The sequence below is a fragment of the Hippoglossus stenolepis genome, chromosome 23 (assembly GCF_022539355.2).
Source record: "Hippoglossus stenolepis isolate QCI-W04-F060 chromosome 23, HSTE1.2, whole genome shotgun sequence".
NCBI lineage: Eukaryota > Metazoa > Chordata > Actinopteri > Pleuronectiformes > Pleuronectidae > Hippoglossus > Hippoglossus stenolepis.
This window is the reverse complement of record NC_061505.1, coordinates 11,277,225-11,298,914: the sequence shown is the minus strand read 5'-3', so window position 1 is coordinate 11,298,914 and position 21,690 is coordinate 11,277,225. Positions and strand designations below refer to the sequence as shown.

At 43.5% G+C, this 21,690-nt stretch overlaps 1 protein-coding gene across 2 annotated transcripts in view; it reads left to right on the top strand.

Annotated features, from left to right (window-relative positions):
* Positions 1–2,819: 2,819 nt before the first annotated feature.
* Positions 2,820–21,690, top strand: part of serpinh2 (serine (or cysteine) peptidase inhibitor, clade H, member 2) — a 62,278-nt gene continuing 43,407 nt past the window's right edge. Inside the window, exon 1 of one of the 2 annotated variants that reach the window (XM_035149600.2) lies at positions 2,820–2,889. The gene's annotated coding sequence lies outside the window, so the exon portion shown is untranslated. The remainder of the gene's footprint in view (positions 2,890–21,690) is intronic. The other variant, XM_035149588.2, reaches the window with a different exon arrangement.

Below are 21,690 nucleotides of genomic sequence, written 5' to 3'. Positions count from 1 at the left end.
GCACGTTGCGCCAGAGAAAGCGATGCTGATGCGCGCTATTACGCAACCCACTAAGGATGATGACTGTGTGTCTTGATGATACACACTATGCACACATACTCACCAAGGGCTGGGACTGGGTTACGGCTTTCTCCCTCTTTGTGTGGATACCAGAAACGGGTACCATGCTGCCAATGCAAATGCCAACCCAGATGCCAACCTGTGTGTGTGTGTGTGTGTGTGTGTGTGTGTGTGTGTGTGTGTGTGTGTGTGTGTGTGTGTGTGTGTGTGTGTGTGTGTGTGTGTGTGTGTGTGTGTGTGTGTGTGTGTGTGTTGGAGAGAAGAGTGATGGCGTGTGTTTGACTGGTGAGCAAACAAGTAGACTGGCGTGCACACATCCAGCCGGCTGCAATGCATGCACAGTCTGACACGTACAAACGCACGCATTTGAGTTTGGCACATGCATGCACATTCATACAAACTATCCCATAAACATAGAAAATCACACACACTCTCTCTTTCTCTCAAACACACACTCCCACACACTTCATTGTGGCTTTATATGCAAGAGCTAATTGTCTCTCTGGTGCTTTTTTTGTTTTGCCATTATGTGCTTTCTCCCTCTACTCCCCTGTTTAAATGGAGATACTGTCCAACACTGTGTGTGTGTGTGTGCCTGTGCAAATGAGTGTGCGCGTGAGTGCAAGCGTGTGTGCCATTTCAATCCCCTCACTTGGACGCCCACAAAAACGCTTGTCCTGAAAGAGTCCTGCTGTTGATGTGATTGTTTTATGGCTGTTTCCATATTTGGGCAGATTCAATATTCTCTTCTACTGTCTCGCTTGCCAGCAGCTTTGACCACGCTATTTGCCTCTCGCTGTCATTCAGGAATGCTCAGACCCATTCAAACTTAAACACAGCTTGTGTTTATACCGGCCGCCTCCTGAAACACTGGGCCTGTTAATACACTCGAGAATTATTCTAAAACAAATAACTTTCAATCGTCAAGGTCAGGGGACTATGAAAATATGTGATCCCTGCGTTCCTCGCTCCTCCCAGTGGCGATGTTGAACGTTATGAGCTGGGCTGGCAGTGGAGCATTTTATGGAGGCCATATTAGGGTTGGACGGTGATCAGGATGTTATTGAATGTGTGTCTGGGCTGCTAAATCCGTAGACTGAATGAAAGAGCCAACACCGTCAGAGAGGGCTAAACACTGCTCAAAAGTAGATCTTGCTGAGCCATAGCGCTCTCTACACTCAATTTCACATCATCTCAGAGCTGCGCCAGCACAACTGAAAAGTCATTGTCGAGGGGGAATACAGGAGTTCTTTCGCAGCCAATCGCAGTCCAGGGAGGTTTCCAGAACTACCTGGACTATGAGCACAGTCTCTGGGAAACTAGCCTCTGTTGAACCGGCACTGACCAGGCGCAGGTGGCCCGGTTTTAATGACGACGGTGTCAATGTGGGGGCTGCTGGAAAATACAGAAAGAGACTTGACAGAGTTTGACGCTTACTTTTTTTCCCCCCACGGAGCACATGGGCTCCTCAGTAGAAAAAAAGTTAGGAGTGCATGAAGAACTTTGCAATGAAAATGTACAGACCAAACTCTCTTTATTAAGGGATACAAGGAGCCATATACCAGAAAAGATTATTTTATTTATTTGAATAGAAAAGATCCCAGATTGAATTGTTTCTGCTTCAAATTCTTTCAATATCATCTCATAACCACATTACTGCCATTTAATAATAATAATAACAGTAATAATGGCTCCAGCCCCGACAACCCTCAAAGGATAAGTGGTACTATTATTATTAATATTATTATTATTATTAAGGCATGTTATAAAACTAATGCAGTATAATACAATATCATCTCCTCATGAGGATGATAAGTTTTGTTTATATTGAGTCATGTTGGAGGCTGTAATTTGTGGTACTGAAACATCCCATTTATATGAATTGAAGTTGACAAAATATTAGGAGTTTGACCAAAATGTTTCCAACTTTGAACGTGCCTGAGTTTTACCACAGGCATGTTCACTCAACCAGGATTGGACCAAAGTAGTCCTTTGGCACTAGACACGAGACTAGATACCCCTGTGATTTCCATGTGCAATATAGGTAATAGTGAAATGAAAAATGAGATTTGTTTCACTGAAATGATGAGAATGGTTACACCCCTTGTCTCTGTCTGAAATACTCCCACACTTAAAAAGATCCTGTGTACGTTTTGAAACTTGAGCTTGTTTTCCACGCTTTGATTTGGAACAGTCTTCTATGTGATGCTCTGTTTTCATATTCATTGACCAGTCTTTTTAACACTTACACTTTCTTGCGTTTTCATTAATACCCTGATCATGATAGTCTTTGAATATTGGGTATTAACCAAAATTATGTCCTATCTGATACTCTTATTGACTTTATTCACATATTGATTATATAAACTGTTTATTTAATAAATATAAGATACAGACTATGTAATTTCACACACCTCATTTTTTCACCCTATCATCAAATAACAAATTTTAACCAAATTTACCTGTAAAATGAGCACTTGAACATACTGCATATCAGTGAGATGAGAACTACCCTAAAATGACAGACACCATACTGGAGAAAAAACTTGTCACATCCACTAACATGGAGCGGTTGAGGTTTGTGACCTATAATGCAGCCAGCCACCAGGGGGCAATCAACACATCCTGGCCTCACTTTTGGGGACCCATCATGTCGTCCATCTTTATGGCACAATGAGCCCGTTGTGAACTACACATAAAAAAACCACTGGCATTGCTTTATAATGATTTCTTCTTCCCCTTATTTCAAAGGTGCTACATCAAGAAGAAGATGGTTCAAGAAGGTCCATATGCTTCCAATGTTCCAACGCTTCAGAGGGAATTGAACAGGTCAGTGTCCATCTTTATGAACAGTCTTGTACAGTGTTATTACAGAGTTTTGATTCCTCTCTCATAAGCATGGAAATAGCACACACAACAAGTTAATAAGTGACTGACAGCTCATGTCACGTACTGGTGGCGAGATTTTGTCGTCTTGACCCCTGAATGCAACGCTCTGCATCGGCTAAACACAGAGGAGCTGCTGCCGTCCGTCCTTCTCATTCCCATGAATGCGATATCTCAAGAATGCCTTGAGGGCGTAGAAATATTTACACTGAAGCTGCACTGGTTGGCGGAGGCATACAACCACGGTGCTGTAATTCTAGTTAACACTGAGTCGCAGGTGATTATTAGCGCTGGAGCTTAGTGGATCTGAGTTTGTTTTCCACCTCAGTGTCTGAACTCATATTTATACAAGCTGAAAAGATGCTCCTCAGTAGAGTAGAGTATGAACACCGAGAGGTACTCAGTTCTAAAAGCTTGAACAAAGTCTGTTCGGTCTGTTTAGACACAGGATATCACTGGTCCTTTCTGAAGTCGCTTTCTTTTACTTTTACTTACTTAGATTTTTCTCCATAAACAACCATGATGAGGTGTATTAGGAAGCACTTAGCCACTTAGCGGTAATAGCTGAGTCGCTCCAGAGCTGCGCTTTAACATAGTTACGGAATATTGGACAATACATTACAGGGAAGGGCACTGACTGTGTTGGTCTGAAATAGTTCTTGTTAAAAATGGCACCAGCTTGTCCAACATGTCTGCACACACACACACAAACACACACAAACACACACAGACACACACACACACAATGCAATCTATAGTTTCTTACCTTAACTTAATACTCGCAACTAAATACCTAATGCCTAACCCTAAACTAAATCTAAACCCACAAAACCCAAGTCTCAACCCTTAAAAGCCCTTTAAAGTAGCGTGACCAAAATTGGTCTCAAAACCAAAAAGACACACGCATGCACACTGGCACATACTTATTCGTACAGAGGTAAAATACAGTATATATTGTCATGAGCACTTGTGTTTTTAGTAACATACTGAATGTTAAAACTGCGTTTTGTTGTTATGACCTCCTCCATTTACCTATGGAAGTGCTGACTGCCCTGTAGCGTAATCTTTGCATTACAAATGTGTGTGTGGCCCTGACTTGTGGGTTAACATAATAACTGCAATGATAATGAAGCAGCAATTTCCCCCAGACCCCATGCTGCTCTCAGGTAATTGGAGTGTTTACAGAAAGAAATGTTATGATGTGTGTGTGTGTGTGTGTGTGTGTGCGTGTCTTTGTGTGTGAGTAAGAATGTGTGTGTGGACAGGTGGGCGGCTGTGTTTGGACAGTTGACAGCTGAGTGTGACAGATGATGTCTCTATCCTACCATTATAGAGAGATGAGAGCGAAGGACGAATGTTTGTTTGTCCATGTGATTTACTGGAGGTGGGAGGGTGGCTTTCAACTATCTCTCACTCTCACACACACACACACACACACACACACACACACACACACACACACACACACACACCTTTCACGCGCTGGTGTACATGTGTACACCAGCGCATTTTGGTGTTTCGAGGGGCGTCAGCTGACAACCGTGACAGATGATGTCTTTATCCAGCTGTTTCATAAGACTCTTGCTCTTTATGTGAGTGTGAGTGTGTGTTTGTGTGTGTGTGTGTAAGTTTCAGGGTCATATCTGCCCCCAGGCATTTTGGACCTGATTCTACTAGGGCGGGATGAAAAGGGAGGCGTTGTTACAATTCACACCCCAGGAATGTTTGTACTCCTGACTTCTCTGGGAATTTCTTTTCTCTCGCCCCTCTCCCGTCCTCCCCCACTCTCCCTCACTTATTCCTCCATCCCTGAGGTGACAGGTAGAGGGAGGAGGGAACATCAGATGCACACCTGGTTTATTTTTTTGTGAAGGCAGAGGGATGGAGGGAAACAGAGAAATAAAAAAGATAGACAACGGAGAGAGATAGTCCTTGAGTTAGTCCTCTGCTTCACTGGTTTATTTATTCAGTATTCGCTGCGTGTGTGTGTGTGTGTGTGTGTGTGTCGTGTGTCGTGTGTCATGCTCAGTGTCCTTGTGGGTTTGTGGATCACTGCATTTACTTGTGTGTCATCTATCTTGCATGCATACACAATATATATGCATAATACGCCATTTGGTGAGACGATCTGCTTTGCGGCCGTATGAATGCATACAATTTCCCAACAGTTTAAACATAAAGTAGATCTCAAAACTTTACAGAAGCACAGTACACATTCACATTTAGTGGGAGGATTTGTAGTTTGGGAATTTTGATCCTTGATCAGATCATTATCATCATCTAAAAAGTGTGGGAATTGGCTGTAATGATCATTCAATCAACTGTATGGAAAGGTTTCATGGTTTTGTGTTTGCCAAGTACGTTCATCACCATCTTGAGTCTGCACAGAGCATGAATGGGGTTCAACAATATTAAAATTCCCTCCCCTCAGGGGGAAACCACAATCAGAGCCTACAGGTGTCTGGGTGAAGTAGAGGTGCGGCTGATCAAATATTAATGGGGCTGGAAGACATTCCACAATTCTGAATGATGTAGTTTGAATTTTATAAAGCGTATCTGCAGGTAAACCCAGCTGCTGCTCACTTCTTCGTCTGTTAACAATGCAGGAAAGACTCCACGGTGATAGAAAGACTCCTCCTACATTTCAATTTACATACAAACCACTGTATGCAAACTACCGCGAAGATGGTGGCTCTGTTTTGACTTTGCTGAACGGTCAACCATGACAAATGCAACCCCCCACAGCCTTTAACAGTCCTGCAGGACATCTATGTGCTGCTTCTCACTTTACACTGGTCCAGCACAGTGATGGATATATTACAGTATACCTACACAGACTATAAGGGAGAGAGGGAATGCAACAAAGGTACTCAGCCAGACTCTACGAATACCCAGTCGTATATTGTCAGTTAGGATATTAATCATGAATACCTGCTTGAAGTGCATGCCCTGCTTCCCTGTCTCCTTTTTATATTAGCAGTTAAACAGCCTAACTTTCAACCAAAGCTGGGACTTTAAAGAAATAGAAGAGAAGAAAAAAGACATTTTTGGACATGTTCTTTGTATGTCTGAAAAATTGGGTGTGGACATCTTAAGGAGTTTGCCTTTCGCATATTAAGAACGCAGCAGGAAAATATCTGGAAATTTCAGGCGAGGGGCTGCGCCTGAGTTGAACATGCAGGAAGCAGAACACTATGTGCAAATTGTTCTGCTGCTCTCGATTATCCTCATCTTTCCGAGTTAACATCTTCGGCGGCGTCTTCTACGTTATATAAAACCTATGAGATTTTCCTGCTATATTCTCACATTTTCCAGAAATTTTATATGGGGCCTAGCAGGAAAAGTTCCAAAAATGTCCAAATCAGTTCACTCAGAGATTTGTGCTCTCAAATACAGCCCCTCCAGATGATTTCGGAAAAATGTTCGGACTTCATTGAAAGTCTTAAAGTAGTTTATTTGTCTCACTCCTTCGCAGAGTTGTGCTGTTCTGGAAGCAACCAAAAAAAAAAAAAATCTATTTCAAAATGCCAAACTAAATAAGCCAGCTGCCAGTTTGTGGTAGCAATCATTGCCATTTTAACTACATCTTAACACGTAGCCTGTCAACATACCTGTAATAGAAATTTGGAGCAGGCTGATGTAAAACCTGTAGGAAGCAGTGAAACCTGCGATCAGACATTCCACTGATGGAGGCACCGCAGCACTCGCGCACCGCTCTCAGCTCTGAAGACAAACACCTCTGGGGGTCAGCCATACGACACCCGACACATAGAAACATCGCTTCCCTCTGTGATTGCCACCTCTCACCAGAACAATGACGCTACAGGGGACTCGCGGTGCGTCAGCTTTCATGATCACGATCCATGAGATTTTCATTTCATGGCCCTGAATTGCCAGGGAAGACATGAAAATTTGAGTTTCTTAGTTTTGAATAAACTCCACAGGTACGTTCATACTTGGAGCTGAGTGTGTGTGGCGTGTGGGGATGCTTTGTGGGGTACTGAGGCTGTATTTGTATGTTTACAGAGGGAGCGTCTGCTTCTGTGATTTGCATTAGGGGAAATAGAGCAAGAGGCAGATTTACATATGGGTAAAGGTGCAGGTGTACCTTAGGCTGTCCTGTCTGTTCTGTGTATGCAGTCTACATCAGATACAGTAAATTACTAAAAGGTCACTCTTCTTACTTTTTACCGGCCTGCTATGTTACAATAATTTATGCTAAAGTTTTAGCGTGTAGCACGAGGCCTGATGATTCACTGGTGACACATAAATGAGTTCGTTGTTTATGGATTTGTCTCTGACCAAAAAAATGTGACCTTGAAGAAAAAGCTGTGATTAAAAAAGTACAATATATTCTATCTGGCTACACGGCACCACAAGATTTACATTGTGATCATATTTATAGCAGAGAAGCTCACATTTGAACATGTCTGGCTGCATTAATGTGGAGTGGCTGAGTCGAGTCCCTGTGTTTTCTTTGTGCTGATAAGTGGCCAGGCCTTGGGCACTTGTATTTTAATTAGCATCAGGTTGTGTGAACTCGAAATGTATGAAATGAACAGTGTAAGATCTGTCCTTTTCGCTGAATGCCTCGTGAAGAGGCAAAATGGCCAAGGCAGCTGAAGGAGAAAGAGCTTTGAGCAGGAGAAAACAGCCTGAAATGGCGGCGACTGCTGGGTTCACGGCCAGAGCAAGAGTGTGTGTGTGTTTAGCAAGAGAGGTACAGGGAAAGAGTAGTAGAGTGAGGGGGGGGGTGACTAAACACAAGGCTGCAGAAAAATACAACCTGACAAACACAAGTATTGATTTGAATGTCCCCCTCATGTCTCTCTTTTCTATCTCACTCTTCCCCCTTTCTCTCCTTTGCCCTCGTCATCCCCTCAGCTTTCATTCCCTTGTCTCTCTGCCTTTTTTTTTTTTTCATGTAGAGAGCCACTGGAGGACTTTATTTTCTATCCATCTTGAAGTGCTATAAGGATGGAGGGGTGGAAAAGAGGACGGAGGCAGAGGAAGAAAAGTGGAAATGGAGAGAGAGCGAGAGAGAGAGAGGGGGAAAATGAGGCCGGTAGTTGTTGAAATGAGTGCAACCGGTGCAGCTGAGATGGAAAGCGATGGTTAAAGTAGAAAAGCTGCAGACATAAATAGGAGGAGAAGAATAAGAAGAAGTTGGGGTGGGGGGAGACTTGAGAAGGACAGAGGGAGGGGGAAAGAGGAGGAGAAAGGGGAAGGAGAAGAAGTCTAAAGTGAAGAAGGAAGAGGAGCAGACGTGAGGAGCACAGGAGCAAAGGATGCTGGGAGAGTTAAAGTGGTCTTGTCTCTGTCCCCCACTCCCCAACCCCGCCTCCCTCAACACCCTCGTTATCTCCATTAGCACCTGCTGGGCTAACGAGGACCTCGCTCCCCGTTGCCAAGGCAACGCCTCGCCGCCAACCTTCGCTCATTCTTTCTCCAATTCTCTTCTCGCCAACCAACCACCCCCCAACCTCAACCCCTTCGCACACACACACACACACACACACACACACACACACACACACACACACACACACACACACCTCTAACTCTTGCAAGCACTAACTACCTTCAATCTCAACCCCTCCCTCCCTCCTCCCCTCCGCCGCTTCCTCTCCAGGTAATGAAAGGAAGATATGAAGCGGAGGGTGTGAGGGGAAGGCGGGGGAGAGAAAGAAGATTTGAAGTGAACATGCATTATACCCTGATTCCCTTCCCTCCGCCATTTAATCTGCCGCTGTATCCCATCGCCTATTCAATGCATTCGGATGGTGCACTCATTGACATAATGGTTGGATGTGGAGTGGACAATGATTTCGGTTGCTTTACAGGAAACAGACGAGAAAAGGCCATAAAAATAGGGACAGTGCTAATTCACTGCATGTTGCCTTCACTGAGGCACGTTTCACTCCTCTGAGCTCAACTTGTTCTGATGGTTATTTTGAGCATAATTGTTCGTGCACCTGTTGTCTCCCGAGATGCTCGATGACACACATTTAGTGTCACGAGTCGCAGAAGTGGTGTTCAGATCCTTTTATTTAGACAGAAGTACTCAGACCTCTGTGCAGAAATACTTAATTACAAGTACAAGTAATTGATCTCCTGGAAACAGCTGTGGGAGATGGATCTGTTAAGAACAAGCTTCACTATCAGGGCTGCTTCTGAGGTCATGCCACCTCCTACGAGGCTCAGCCACATGAAAAAACAAGAGCGTTTTCACACCTGAAAGTCCGGACCATGGACTGAACTAAGGTTCTGGAGGAGGTGCATGTGTGAAGACCAAATGTCCGAGAGAGAGCTTCCGGAGTTTCTGCAAAATGTTTCCGCCTTGCTCCTTGGTATTTAGTCCACAGGATCCTCGGAGGAACCGATGTGAGCAAATAGCAGGAGATCCTCCGCAGGGTTCACCTCAAGCGAGTGGCTGAGGAATCTCAAGGAATACAAATATTTGCGGATGAAAAAGCAAGGCCATGCACTTAGAAGACACCGACGAAGATGTCAAGAAAGTGCGCGATGATAAGAGCCGACGCTGGTGTCGATGTGCTGTAAACAAAAACATGTCATCTCCGCGGCTGAATTAATGCGTTACGTCCGCGTTCCACCCCCCCAACTGAATCCTCTAGAGGATGTGTGTCCGTGTCGGACTTTTTCGTCTTCTTCACCTATTCAGAATCACTCTATTTGTGTCAATTACCTGTGTGCAAAATGGCGGAAAAAATAGTAAATGACATGGCTTAATTATATGTATCATCATATCGTACAGCCCAATGCACCAGAAATTGTATGTATATATGTGTAAGAAGTATCCTACAGTCATGCTGTACGTGGGCTAAGGAACCAGGAATATATTAAGCCTACAGAAAGACAAATATGTGTCCTTAGTATTTGACAGAATATTTCTGCTATCTATCCAGGGAGAGAGGCCTTGCTGTTACTGCTCACAAAAGACCATTTTGTTTTCTCGTTCTTTTTTTCCTTCCTCCTTTTATTTTCTCATGGTCCTTCTTGATCGCTCAATACTTCATCGTGCTCTCTGATAGATGTTTCAACAGCCGTGTGCTGCCAGTGAAAAGGCTCACAGTATCTGTTGTGGAAGACTGAGGACATATATCTACAGAGAACACAAGTACATATAAACTTAAAGGTTCAGTGAGTAAGATTTAGGTGAAGGGGATCTTTTGGCAGAAATAGAATATAAAATAATCCTAGTGATGTTTTCACTGGTGTGTTTCATCTAAATTGAGTGAATTGTTTTCTTTACCCTAGAATGGGTCCTTTTATGATTAAATACATTTTATAATTACATCAGGAGTGGGTCCTCTGTATGGAGGCCACCATGTTTTTGACAGTCAACTTTTGAGTTTTTATGACAACTGAAGGTTTCCACAGGTTCTCTTCATGTTTGGAAGGGGAGGCTGAGGTGAGGGGTATTCAGCTGCAACATGCAACTTCACCTTTAGATATCACCAAATTCTACACACTGAACCTTTAAGGACACAGAAATAAACAGGGTTAGGACTTCATTCAGTAGTTTTATATTAGAATAAACTCTCCTGTCCAGAGAGTGGATTTTGAAGGCAAGCAAACCCCAAATAACCAGATGGATAGTCAATTTGAAAATCTCTTCTGGACAACGTTTGGAAAAGTAATGTGCTCAATACTGTGCACACAATCTCCGGCACACATACGCGCAGCCACCCACACACAGACGGAAGTGGTTGTGAATTCACCGCATGTCCAGTAAGTGCTGATAATGAAGCTGTCTGTGGTGATCAATAGAGATCAGCTCCCGTCACTTCTCGCCGCTCAGACCCTCTCCGCTTCCCTCGCCCGTCTTATCTCAGTCCTCCCTCTCCTTTTCCCCTCTGCACCTCCTCACTCCTCCGCTCGCTCGTACTCGCTCCATCATCGCTCACTCTCCTCCTCTGTCTCCACTCATGGCTTGGAGCTGCTAGACTGCAAAGGGAAACTCCTGTCTTAAGGGTATTGTTTTTTTCCCCCCTTTAGCTTCCCACATGTGGCTAAAAATGAATGAATCAAAACAGGAAAAAAAGAGGTGATGTCTTTTTTTTTAACAGTGCATTGGGAATAGTGGCATTTTGGTAATTATTGATGTTTGGAAGTTAACACAATAAAAATACAAGATATCAAAAGACCTTCGGCGAGTTTGGAGGAAAAGGTATTTTTAAAGTCAGTCAGTATTTTGAGCTTTTACCTGAAGTGATATGAATGGACAGTCTTCTCACTTCCAAATAAAATATAGATATAGATAAAGTATGGCTCAATTTCTTGACCGTTAAACCTGTAAATCCAGTAAAATGTAGCTTCAAACTAACCTGAGCTACAGGACAAACACAGGCTTTGACCAGGAAGTCTCACTTCTTTCACCTGTGGCGTTTTGACCAACCAATAAGGAAAATTAACTGGGTATAATAATATTTTTATATCATTACTAATTAATACATTCGCTATAATGAAACACAGTAGAGTGCATGTCTCCGCCAAGGCCCAATTAATAAATTCAAGCCTAATAGTTAAACCAACAAAATATGTTTTATTTGGATCTGCATCAAATTACTAACTATCATAGATATCAGTCCCCTAAATAAACCTTAGTTTTTTAATTGATGATGCTTTATCCTCTGGGGTATCACCGAAATGTCCAAAAAGAAACTGATCTGCCAAAAAAACTAACAAACCAACCACCAGACCTATGGACAGAGGTGAAAACATAACATCCTTGGCTAAAAACACAAGTTTGACCAGGAAATGAAACATAATCCTGAATCAAATCAATGCCGGCCATCGTTACCTGGAAAGTCCAGTCAGTTGTAGGATTAAAATGTCAAGCAGCTGCACTCTTCCATCTACTTCCTTAATCTTCCTCCCTCTCCCCTCCTCTGCATGCTCCCTGCGCCCTCCCTCTCAGCTCCCCGTGAAGATCCCGGTTGATTGCTGTGGTTGATGGCTGCGAGGGGAGAAGCAAAGAGGCGAGATGGGGAAGGAAGATGAGCGGGTGCGGCAGAGAAATGACGGGTTGCTGTTTGCCCCATCGCACAAATTTCGGATTTGGGGTTTTCAGATGTTCACACCACCGCAGCTGTGAAATGAATGAGGGAGGGAGAGGGAGAGAAATGGAGGAGGAGAATGGAAAAGTGCGAAGAAATAACAAACTGACGTAAAACCCAGAGTGGTAGCAAAAATAATAACAGTTGTAGCAGGCACTGCAATTGTTGGAGGTGGTGGTGAAGGTTGGGGATGTTTTTCTTGCTGCATGCTGTTGTTCCTGTGGTTGAAGTTTGCGCATATTTTCTGTAGGTATCTCTCTGGCCGGTATCACTGTTATATAGGTGGTTATTACTGAGAAGTGTTTGTGGCTTCCGGTTCTGGATGGATGCTTTGGTTGTGGGGGTTGTCGCCCTTGGTGTTGCATGCGGTTGTTGGTGGTCTCTGCCTTTTCTTTCGTGCAGATGTCTTGGTTGTTTGTGTTTGTTGTTTTCATTGGAGCAACTGTTGTCATAGTTGTCACTGCTGTGGCGGTGGTTGTTGTTGTTGTTGCTCTGACTCTGCTATTTTTCATCCATGTTGATCCAGCCAGCTGGCGGCTCATTCTGTGGCTCTGTGTCAACAGATAGGCCTGAGATGAATGCCCACTGGTCTTTTGTTGGAGAGAAGGAAAGAGAGAGAGCGAGAGAGCCCCACCCACTGAGGGACCCCCTCCTTTTAACATTTTCAGTCTCTCTTTTTCTTTTCTTTTTTCAGCATTTTACTTTGTCCTTTGAGTCTTTCTGCTGCTGTGGAAGGGAAGGAGGTAACTGCGGGGTAGATGCATTTTAAGGGAAGGGAAGAAAAGAGGGGATGGAGAGAGAAACAGGGAACATCTCTCGGTAAATAAAGGGATATGAGTTGGGCAGTTGCAGTTTGTCAGGCCAAAAACACGTCCTTCTGTGTGTGTGTGTGTGTGTGTCTACATATGGATGTGTACGTGCGCACAAACCTGGTCAGTAAATCTGCATGATGCAGGCAAGAATTGTGTGTGTGTGTGTGTGTGTGTGTGTGTGTGTGTGTGTGTGTGTGTGTGTGTGTGATAAAACACTTTACTGTGCATCCTCTCACAGATGGACTGCTGCAAACACACAGCAGGCTTCATTTATATTAATGAGCCAAATCTATACAATGAAAATTTAATGTTAACTATTTGGGAGTGGGTGCCCAGTATAAATCATTGGGCACAATTAGGGGAGGGATTGGTATATAGGGGCGAGGGTGTGTTCTGTATTTGAAGTACGCAGTATGTATGTATAGTCCTCTTAATTGTTTTTTGTGTGTTCAGGTCGACTTATAGTTTGATCGAACTTTTAAACAGCAGTTTTTTATGTGCAACATTGTGCTGTGTAGTTTTTATGAAAATACATATTATAATTCTCAATAATAACTTTCACATGATAAAAACGATAAATAAAAGCGATAAGAAGACAGCTTCACAGAGGCAGTATTTACAGATAAAAAGCATTGGGACAAAAAAGAAGACGACATTACCTAAAAGCAAATAAGTACAAAAAATAATAATAAAAGCAACAAAACAGAAAAAGTTAAAAAAGACTATTGCTTTTGTAAGTTATTTCTGCCCAGAAATGTTGACTGTCCAAAATTGGATGTTGCAGTTGATTCATAACTGTATTTCAAGTTCAATTTTATTTTCAAATATTTTACAAATTTAATCAACGGACTACAACGGTACACAATTTCGAAATTTATCATGTTTAGGCCTTCACAAATAAATATGCCATAGTTACCTTGAGAAACAATAACTCAAGACGGATCTGGATTAGCAACAACCGAGTTGTGTGGAAATATGGGTGACTCTTACAAAAAAATGCTGCAACATTGCAAAAGCAATAGTAATTACACGTATCTGTTATAATAGATATTGTTTCACATATTTTTAAGGCTTGTAAGCAGCAGGTTAATTGCCCGGACTGGAGAGCCCTGTGCTGAAATTGAACAGTGCTACTGTTCTGCTCAGCATGTGGCCACATTTATTCTGAGAGAATGAATCCTCCCCATTATCAGTATATCATTATATGTCCCCTCAAAGCCTCCTTAAGTTCTACATGCACTAATATCCTCAATGTTCTTGTTTTGTTTTACTCTAAATCTCCATAATTTTATGGGCTTTATTAAATTACCCTTTGATTAACTCCCCTGTTGGTCCCGCAGCCAGTTGGTACCAGCCCTTTGGTGTGTGTGTGTGTGTGTGTGTGTGTGTGTGTGTGTGTGTGTGTGTGTGTGTGTGTGTGTGTGTGTGTGTGTGTGTGTGTGTGTGTGTGTGTGTGTGTGTGTGTGTGTGTGCGCGCATACTCATGTGGGGTTTTATTACATTTTCCTGTTCTTTCCCATAAGGCCTCAGCTATGTGTCACTGAAAACCATCTTTCTCCCCACTCTATGCAACAATACCACAGTACCACCCAAAATAAACTGTCAGAGTTGCTCAGATGAAGAAATACGAACTGAAAATAGTGTGTGTGTGTGTGTGTGTGTGTGTGTGTGTGTGTGTGTGTGTGTAAGAACGAAGGAGAGGGAGAGAAAGAGAGAGCGAGTGTGGAAGCATACCCTTTGCGTTTGTTCACGCCGATATGTCACACCACGGTGCGCTTATGCAGTTATTTGGCAGTGATTGTCGCTTCCATTTCAAAACAGGCACACACGCTCACACACACACACACACACACACACACACACACACACACACACACACACACACACACACACACACACACACACACACACGCATACACAGTACATGATACCCAGTCCAATATCAGTGTAAATGAGACAGGAGGACCACTCTTGCACTGGGTACACACAGCACTCATTGTCACTGTCCCTGCAGGAGGAGAGAGGGCGAGGAAGCAGAGTCCACAAGACTCCCCAAACAGGGAAAAGAGGGAAGGACAGAGGCAAAGAGGAAGGGGAGGGCAGAGGAGTGGTGGATACTGCTCATTGCCATTGTTATTCCCCCCTGCAGAAAATGGCTACCTCCATTAAGTCACTAATGATCCCTGCATTGTGCCATGGCAGTGTCGGAGAGCGAGACCATAATGTCTGAGCGAGAGAGAGAGAGAGAGACTGAGCCAGGGAGTGATGCAGAGAGGAGGTGAAATGATGGAGTGAGTGATGGAGAGGGAAAGAAACAAGGAAAGACAGAGGAAGGGGGAAGGAGAGGGAAAAAAAGAGTAAGTAGTATAAAAGTAAGTGGCAAAAGAGTGTGTGTGTGTGTGGGGGTTGATAAATGAAAGAAGCGGTGCAGTAGAGTGAAGGACGGCGCTGCAGGGAGACTGAGTGAACGTATATGTGACATGCATTTTCCATATTGGGCGACTTTGTAATGTGGATTTTCTCTTCCTCTGTACCGTGCCGGCGTCTGATCCGTCCCGTCACATACTCAGTGCCACTGGAGCGTGACGTTAATGGACACGCATGGTGCAGACAGGCACATGAGAGCAGATACAGAGACATACCTGTACACTCATTCGCACATGCAGTCACAACCAGTGAGGCGCTGTATGAGCAGACATGCAAATGCATTTTTTAGACACACTCTCCCCTCACATGCTCACGCACATGACACACGGAGTGTAAACACATGCATCACGATCATGGGAGAACTAAAAGAGGGCAGCTGCTACTGAAATTCACTCTTGGAATATGAAGCAGAGTGGATGCAAATGTGGAGGCCGACTTGTTTTGGACTTCGCTTGAAAGTTTTGCGCGCACATATGCTCACCTGTGTGTTTGCAACTCCCCCTAAATATCCCGAAATTAATCTCCTCCCTCCATGCCTCACCGAACACTGTAGTCACACAGCCCCATCCTCTTGCCAATCACGGGCGAGATCGGCTCGTCGAGGAGCGGGTGAATGCCACGGCTAGTTGTTTGATTTGAATTTGAATTTTAAAACATCTCTCTCATTACATTTTCCATTATTTAAATCAATTATTCATGAAATCCACAAGCGAGCAAGGGTGCTTGGTTGCCGAGCAAGCACTTGGACAGCCTTGAACTTGATTCACTGTTTCTCCTTCATAACCTCCAAGTATATGAGCCCCTGCCTCGTCTACAAGTGTCTCCTGAGGACACTCGGAGAGACTTGGGGTGTGGGGGGGTTGTCTGTCAGTAGAGAGGGCTGCTGTAGACAAAGAGACACAGTCAGAGGGATGGTAGCAGAAGGGGATGCGGGTGGCAGATGGAGGAGGATGAGAAGTGGGGCGCTTGGGACTGGCAGAAGGATGGCGGAGAGAAGAAGACGAGAGGAAGCGAAACGCAGAGTCGAGGAGGAAGAAAGGCAGACGGCAAGGCAGAGGCCAAACTGAGTTAAAGCAACCAAGGCAACCAGCAGCATCTGTGATCAATAATATGTACCCAATGTGCGATAGGCTGAGCGGAGTAGCAGCCGACCATAGGCCTTGGATGTTGTTCATCACTGCCAGCCGCAGAAACATACAACGCCGGCTGGAACAGGATATTGTGCTTAAACGATAAACGAAAATCCCTTATTTTCCCTTCTCGTCACATCACTCGGTCTTTTTGTCTCATCCGTCCCTCTGTGTCTGTGCTGGCAAGATAAATAAAGAGAGATGTAATGAGAAATCTTACAACCTTGTGAGAAGCAGCCATTGTGTTCTTATATTACAAGTCGTGAATAGAAAAAAGGACGTTCCCGTCTTGCTGTAGTCGAGACACAGTTTGGGCAAAGACAAACAGGCACTTGGGTAAAATAAAAGGTGGTGCGGGAGGGGGCTCAAGGATATTGAAAAGGCTACAAATGACCTTTCGTAAGTTTCATCTCTTCCCCCGTCTTCCTTTGCTCCATGGGTTTCATTCTCTGCTTCCTCCTCTGCCACCTCCCTCTTTCCCACTCACTCACCCACTAATGGTTATTTACCTTGTTGGAAAGGGCTTCACTTTCTCACCGGAGAGATCTACAACAGGACGCGGGCAAAAGGCGAGCAGCCCTCGAAGAAGAGAGCGCACAGAAAGGAGCGAGCCGGAGAGGGCAGAAACGGGAGAAAAGAACGAAAAATATATCATTCATGTCGGTCTCCCCGGTGACACCGACTTTCCCTCCCACTCTCCCTCACAGCTGTAATGGAAGTAAAGGTTTGACAACAGACAGAGAGGGGAGAGAGAGAGAGAGAGAGAAAAAAGAATTCTATGTCAATATTTGTTCCCACTGGCTGCCCGGATAGAAACAGATACATTACATTCTCTTAGTCTTTTCCTCCTAAAGCCAATTCAAGAGCTCTACCTTTGTTTGGGATCGTGGGTCGCCTGGGAGAAAAGCAGACATGGTGAGATAGTGAACGAAGTGACCAAGAAGAGGTATGAGTGCACTGGAGAGAGGGTGAGGGGATGATTAACGCTGACAAACAATGATTTTAAGGTCACGGAATGAGAAGCAGCGGAGAGTAGACATTTCCCATCGCAAGGCGTAGGAATACAAACAGTGAGTCAAATTATTGTCCAGGGTAACTACTTCCATCTCATTGACTACAGGCTGTTTCACCCATATTGAGCTTCACATCCTCCCTTTCTTGGAAGCTGAATTGACGATGCAACTGAACATTTTCTTTGATTGTACTCAGCAAGGACAGGGCCAGGAACAGAGATGTTTTCTGCTCTGGGTGTTAGATTCTCATGCCTACTGTTGCTGTCTTTTGGTCCTAAACCACAGGAGGAAAGTTTGCTTTGCTACATATGCTTTATTGAGGTCCACAGTATCTCAATACCAGTAAGCTGTGGCTTGAAAAGAGACATTGTACCCCTCGTCCTTTTTCAAGTCCTTGTTCTTTGCCTTCAACCAGTATGCTCAAGAAAACCCAAAGACTAGTGTCCTTTGCAAAGGCAGCGAGAATCCATCTCTCTCCCTCTCTCTCTCTGAAAACAAGTCACACAGACAAGCAGCTTTTTCAATTAGATACTTTTATCTGTCATCCCACTAAATCACAGATTGACTGGAGTCTTCAGCTGGATAGAAATACACCAATGAAGCAGAGATCATAGCTATAACTTAGCAAGCGAGTCATGGAAAAGTTGGCTTCTATTGTCTATATCTCTATACACATTCATGTGATCTGGAGTGTAGCCTTGGCGAAAAGCCCGATGGAAGGGCCTTGGATTTATTGGTCATATATTCTCAAAGTGTAGCCGGCTTTAGGATTACCAACCCCAGCTTTAACATCACTATTTCGACTTTGGCAATGTGCATGCTGTGTGCTTGCATGCTATCATTGGCTCGAAACACAAAGTTTGGAGTGGGATCAGACTTTAAGATCATAAACTAGAATTAAACATGAATGTAAATCCCTCCTGAGAAGAGTGCACCACATGTATTGGCAGTATATACAATATTGGTTCAGAGATTTGATTCAGAACCACAAATTTAACCTCACGGTCACGCTGGAAGATGAATCATGGCATCAACAAAGTCGATAGGATTCATCATCAGGTAACCATGAACCATAATTGGTGTTTCACTCCATTTTGTCGTTCGGAAAATATACTTCTTTGGCACTCATCTTATTTTATGTTGACCTGCAGATGGCAGGTACTGTATATATGGAAAAAGTCAGAGGATCTGCAAATCAATGTTCAATTTTCCTCAGGGAGTTTTAAACATTTGCAGCAATTTTTATTGCAATCCACCCTGTAGTTGTCAAGATATTTCATTCTGAACCACAAATGTCAGTTGGCACTAGAAGAAAAGTCAGGGGTCATCAAAGTCAGTGGGATTGATCCTCTGTAATCCCACCAATAGTTGTTGAGTTATTCATGTTGTGACCAAAGCTGTGGGCAGACTGAGTGACAGACCAACACTGTTATCCCTGGGGACTCTGCTAGCTTAGCTAAAAGCCATTGGCCATTTTGTGTGTAACGAGAACCACACAATGCAACAAGAGTCTGCCTCGAATGGGATTTGTAGTTCGGCATCCTGGTAGTTATTTAGCACCACCAGAGTTTTAGGCCAAGCAAATAGGACCAAAGCCATAAAGTTTACTGCTTTATCCTTGTTGAACACCAACACATCACGCGCACGCTCTCATTTACCACAGAGGACACAGGTAGCAAAGGGTGAAGCTGGCTGAAGCCCCGCCGTGCGGAGCGAATTGACAACCTCACAATGTCACACTCAATATTTCATTACGTTAATACACACCACTCTACATGAGGCCCCAGAGCTTGTTGAACAGAGTTTAGAAGTCAGTGTGTATGTCAGGATTGATGACGTTTGTGACGCCAGCTAATTAATTGGCCAGAGGCAGTCGGCCTTTTCTATCCAGCACCATTTGTAAATGCTTGCTGTGCTTACAAACAGCACTTGCCAATCAATGCGGTGCTATCTAACAATGCTTACAGCCATTGGAATATTGAATAAGACACATGTTGTTAAGGTCATCTGCAGTCATACAGTGGGAGCAGCCGGTGTCTGCTTTAATTGTGTGTCCCTGTCGCACTGAGCAATCATTTACAAAGCTACTGAGTTATGTGAAGCAAAAGAACAACTCGGGAGGAAGTAATAAAGATGGTGTTGAAGACCCTTTAGTGCAAGTTTACCGTCACATTTTGTGTCCTAACTCTCGTATTATTAACTGCATGGGGGTTTTTCTTTTCAGTCACCATTTTCAGTCACTAACTTCCACTGTACCTTGGAACCTTTTCATCATTCAGAAGTCACGTTTTTTTTATCCAAATGAGGCCACAAAACAACAATGAGGTTGATTGTCACTGAGGCAACAATTCCTGCACAACACCAAAGGCTTTTGATTGTGAGATTAGAGTTGCAGTCATTTGACACAAACTGAATAACGGGTAATTATGGCTGTGTCTAAAAAAAATTACATTGTATTCTAACTAATTTGTTTGGAACAGGTTGCTTATTTACCATCATAGTAATTTGCTTTTTGCACAGGACAGCATCACCTCCGGCTGCCTTGAGATCAGTAGTAATTGCACAAGTCTGCGTTCTTAATCCTGTGTGAATCTGCCATGTCTGTAATCTGTGAAATTACATTGTGAATTACCATACTCTGCCAAAAACAGTTATCATTTGATAATTTGTGAAACGTGTATCTACATCTTCATCTTTTATTTGGAGCCATTTTTTCGTTTTTTTGATCTTCCTGCACACTTTGTCTTGGTCTTTTGGTTTAGTATATTTCAAAGGCTGCAGTGAAAATTGATAATGAAACCCCAACCCTAGCTACAGGATGGAGACCCATTATGTTTCTGCCATCTCCAGAGATAATCCATGGGATTAAATTAGAGTGAAAAACTGACTTTATTTATCTGGTGTAAAGGCACGCATGAAACACAGATGTGGATTAGATTCCTAAATCATCCGAGGTCCCCATTGTCCCCCAGAATAAGGCAAAATCCCACATATGGAAAGTAATCACATTATATTTCAGATGTGAACTACTTGGAGGCAGAGTAATGCAGCAAAGTAGTTCAAATGCTGAGAGAAATTGTCAGTGGGAAGCTGCTTTTTGCACAAAATCAGTCATCAGTGTGATTGATTGTGTTGTGAACGGATCCCTGCAGCTCCAATTACATTCAAGTGGCATGCTACAGTCAGACTAGAGGAGCATTCGTTTACGATAGCATTTCCCAGTTTCAGGATTGTGTTGACTTCTCATGAGTAAAATGTGTGCTGAAATATATTAGAATTAAACACCAAACTGTACCTGAGGATGGGCAAAGTGAATAATCACCACGGACTGACACCTCCACATTGAGTCAGAGCTAACAGTGGTGGTCTTGTGCTTTGGCTAAATGTAGAACTACTGTATCCGCATGCGGTTCTGAAAGCCCCTCATTCTGGGACAGGGTGCCCTTTTTAAATAATGTAACCTTCAGAGTGTGAGAGGTGACTGCTTGTGCTATTCACTGTACTCATTTTAAACGCTCACTTCAAAACATGGCCCCAGGGGCCTCATTTGAGTACGGATGGCGCTTCACAGTCAACATTTGACCTTTAAAGCCCCAAATGGTTTTACCTCCGTTATTTCACTGTTGCATATGCACGTTATTCCCAAAGGATATGGATTGCAGATGGCAAATAGCTTTTTGGATTGTTTTCATTTAGATTTTCCCCCAGTGCTCTCAGTCCAGTTCAAAACCTGATTTGTAACCTACTGTTTTCAAAATAAGACAAATCGAAAGCAGACTTCTCTAACTTCCAAAAATAATTCAAACTCATGAGTCAGTTTTCCTTGCCGTCAGTGCCGCTTGTAAGAGGGCGTGCAAATCATTCTGAAAAAGAAATCGCTCCACATGTTGTTTTTATCATCTGTGACATGGTCATGCTTCTGCTGCTTCCCACACAGTGTGAGCTACTTGCACTTTGTCTTATCTTGTCTGTTCCTGTTATTTTCTCCGTTTGTTCCTGTAATGTCATTGCAGCCATTCAGGATGATCATAAAACAAAAACTAGTTTACCAAGCACACACTGTCGAGGATATGGCCACATGGAGGCTAAAATACCTTTTGTACTGGATGGAAGCTGTAATGTCTTTCTGAAAAAGTCACATCATCATTTTTCTGTTTGGGACGCAGATTGACCTCGTCAACCCTCCTTGGCATTTTTGTAGGAAATAACTTTTTGGGCTTATCACCTCTGCCCTAAAGAGATTAGATCGCTGGGCTCATGCAACCATTTGATTTCGATCTCA